Genomic DNA, 3,850 nt, shown 5'->3' with positions numbered 1-3,850 from the left:
TTTTTTTTTGTCTTTCTGAGACAGGGTCTTGCTATGCAGTTCAGGCTGGCCTTGAGCTCACTTTGTAGACCAGGATGGTTTTGAATTTGGAACAGTTCTGCCTCAGCCTCCTGAGTGCTGGGATTACAGGTATGTGCCACCACACCCAGCTCTAGAGTTTATATTTTTAAAAACAATTCTGATTAGCTTTTAAAAAATTTAAATAGGCAATGATTATTACACTTTAGGCTCTTTGAATTAGATAACTTTAGGAAACTGAAAGAAGAAATATCTAGCATACAGGTCAATGTAGTTGATTATTATTCCTAGTAATAGCAACCACTTATTAAGCACTTTGTGAGTTCTCTGCTGAGAGTTTCTTATACATAACTTCATTTACTTTTGACAACAAAAATATCAATTAGGGTACATTCTTTTGCCCATTTTATACATGAAGTGATACATAGGAAAGGTAAATTTGCCACAAGACAAACTCAGATATGTTTGACTACAAAGACTGATCTTCCCTAATAAAGCTATAAAAATAATTAGAAACTCCAGATTCTTATTTACTCCAACATAAATGACTGCTAACTTCAAGCTTTTCTCTTTAACTGATAGAAATAACATAATTCATCTAAAAGAAATTTGGTGTATGCCAGGTACAGTCAAATTCACCATAATTTTATTATTTTCCTCTTTTGCGGGTGAAGAAGCTGAGTCAGAAGAAATGAAGTAACTTGTCCAATATCACACAATAGGCAAGATTCAACTAAAGAGAGTCTGACTTTAAAATTTGTATTTTTTTTAATTCGTATTTTAAAAAGCTTTTATATGACCCAGCAGTCCTCTTACTAGGTATATATTCAAAAGGAATGAAATTGGTATGTTGAAGAGATATGTGTATTCCTATATTTACTGCATCTTTTTTTTTTTTTTTTTTTTACAGTAGCTAAAGTGTGGAACCTAAATGTCCCTCAGTGGATGAATGGATTAAAGCAAAGAAAATGGAGGATATGTGCGCCATGGAATATGGAGCAATGCAGCCTTGAAAAAGGCAATCCTGCTTTCTAAGACAGCATGGATGAACCTGAAATACACTATGTTAAAAGGAAGAGAGAGACAAATACCACCTGATCTCACTTATATGGAAATCTAAAAACGTGGAGGTCAGAAGAGAGAACAGAATATTGGTTTCCAGTGCGGGAAAGGAGAGATGTGGGGAAAATGTTTCTCAAAGGGCACAAAATTTCAGTTAGAAAGAATAAGGGTAGGAGATCTATTGTGTTTTTGGAAATTTCTGAGAGAGTAGATTGTGCTTTCATCACCAAAAAGTATATGAGGTAGGGGCTGGGGATTTAGCTCAACGGCACAGCGCCTGCCTGGCAAGCGCAAGGTTGTGAGTTCAATTCCTGGTATCAGAAGAAAAATAGACAAACAAACAAATAAAAAAACAAAAAACCCCAAAAGTATATGAGGTAATAGGTATGTTAATGGGCTCAATTTAGCCATTCCACAATGTGTACATATTTCAAAACAATGTGTTGTACAGGATAAATATGTATACATTTTATTTGTCAATTTAAAAAGTCAAACTCTATTTTATTTTATTATTATTATTTGGCCTTTTTGAGACAGGGTCTAGCTATGCAGTTCAGGCTGGCCTTGAGCTCACTTTGTAGCCCAGGTTGGTCTTGAACTCACACTGATCCTCCTGCCTCAGCCTCCCGAGTGCTGGGATTATAGGCATGCGTCACCACGCCCTGCAAAAAGTCAAACTTTAAAAAAGGACAATAAAAATAATTCAAATACCTGATATGCTACATAGTCTTTGGTTGATCCTGATGCAGAAATCCTATTTTAATTTCTGTGGAATCCTTCAGAGCATATCTTGGTGTGAATATGTCTCTTATTTTTAGAAAAGCTCTTCTATTCCACCTTTTTGCTATTAGATTGAAGCTTATGAAATTATTGCTATTCAAACATTTTTGATAAAATGGTAATTTTTTTTAATTGTTTGATGTAACGTACTAATCTTTTCTTACTCTTTCCTTGGTTTTGTGTTTCGTTTTTTTTTTTTTTGCTGAAACAGGGTCTCACTATGTAGTCCAGGATGGCCTTGAACTCACTATGTAACCCAGCCTGGCCTTTAACTCAGTGCAGTCTTTCTGCCCCAGCCTCCCAGGTGCTGGGATTACAGGCATGTACCACCATACCCGGCTCTTTGACTTCTTGAAAACCCCAAATACTCTTTCATTGTTCAAATCTTTCACAGCTCTGTACATCCTAGTACACAAGAGTAATATCACACAAAAAAATTAATTTGGGCCCCACCTCTAATATAGGCCCAATGCTTTCTGATCTGCTAATTTTGAACAGTTATGTATTGTTATGTTGTATTGTAATAATAGAGGACCACAGGAAAGTTAGCTGTGATTCTAGTGCCTTGGAGACTGAGTATATTGTCTCTTTTATTTATGCAGGTTTGAAAGAAACAAGCCCAAGGCAAAAATAAAGTTGGAAAAATTTTCAAAGTAAGCTTGTTCTTTCAACATTTTTTCAATCAGTATGTATTCAGTACCCACAGGGTGCTGGCACTATGTGAAGTGCTAGGGAATAGAAAGATGGGGAAAAAAATCATCACCTTGGGCTTAGAAGAACTTGAACAATTTACGTATGGAATTAAGCTTGCTTTGTAATTTTCTGGCTTCTAATTATCTGCCCTTAAGGAGACTTACACAGGAAACCCTGACAGCAGTTATTTCTCTTGCACTGTATTGTGGACTAATTTTACAAATTACCAATTAGATTTTTTGAAATACTAGTTGATAGTTCACAAAATAATTTCTCATGATAAAAGTCATACAGATCGAGCCAGGGATTTATCTCAGGGGCACAGCGCCTGCCTGGCAAGTGCAAGGTCCTGGGTTCAACTCCAGGCACCAAAATAAATAAGTAAGTAAGTAAGTCATATGGATCAAGTGACCGCTGATCTAGACTTCATTTCTTAAAATTGCAAGTGGCTGCCAAAAAGGCATCCCGAATTCTCTGGTTGCTCAGGCTGTTTTGTCTCGAAAACCTGGGCTCCTTCATGCTTTGAGGCCTCTAACCACATCAGAAGACTTTACCCTTGGGGCTGAGGAAAGAGAGAGACCAAGCCTGTCCTTGCCCTGACTTTTTCCTTCAAGTGGGAGTGATGCACATTTCAGAATTGTCAACATCTCAGATTATTTATTCCAGGTGCTTCTTTTTTTCACATACATATCATTGACTTAATAATTCGGCAAATGCTTACTGAGAGCCTGCTTGCACACCAGGCCCAAAGCTACACAATGAGGATGTGACAATGGACAGAACACATCCCTTGACCTGGAAGGGCTCACGCTGCAGAAGTGTAAGTCATTATAAAATACGGTAAACCCTAAAATACAGAAGAAGAGGTGCTTATAACCTGTAAGACTAGGCACAGGTGGCATCAAAGAATGTTTACTGAGGAAGCAACGTTTGAGCTGATGCTTCAAGGATAAGTGGGCATTGTCAAGGGCGAACACAAGAGGAAAAGACACTGTAAAAGAGGAGCATATGTTTATTTATTTATTTATTGAGACAAGGTCTTGCTATGAAGTTTAGGCTGGTCTTGAACTCAAGGCAGTCGTCCTTGTTCAGCTTCTCTAGTGCTGAGATTATAGGTGGACCCCACCATGCCTGGCCAAGAATAAAAATTGTACACACTAGTCTGCTCATATGTGTGCAAATCTATTGGAAAAGAAGATAATGACAAGATTATGAAACATGTTAAGGGTATGAAGAGGAGGTTAGACTTCACCATGAAACAAACTAGAGAAAAGTCTTAATTTAGTAGCGTGATCAT

General features: G+C 37.3%; 1 long non-coding RNA gene across 2 annotated transcripts in view; it reads left to right on the top strand.

The window, feature by feature from the left end:
- The window catches only part of LOC106149312, a 4,088-nt gene extending 2,527 nt beyond the window's left edge, over positions 1 to 1,561 (top strand). For both annotated transcript variants that reach the window (XR_001235402.1, XR_001235405.1), the window contains exon 3: positions 929 to 1,561. This is a non-coding gene — a long non-coding RNA (uncharacterized LOC106149312). The remainder of the gene's footprint in view (positions 1 to 928) is intronic.
- Positions 1,562 to 3,850: the final 2,289 nt, after the last annotated feature.

Source organism: Chinchilla lanigera, unplaced genomic scaffold (assembly GCF_000276665.1).
Source record: "Chinchilla lanigera isolate Chin_1 unplaced genomic scaffold, ChiLan1.0 scaffold00004, whole genome shotgun sequence".
NCBI classification, from domain to species: domain Eukaryota; kingdom Metazoa; phylum Chordata; class Mammalia; order Rodentia; family Chinchillidae; genus Chinchilla; species Chinchilla lanigera.
The sequence above is the reverse complement of the archived record's forward strand: the minus strand, read 5'-3'. Positions and strand labels throughout refer to the sequence as shown.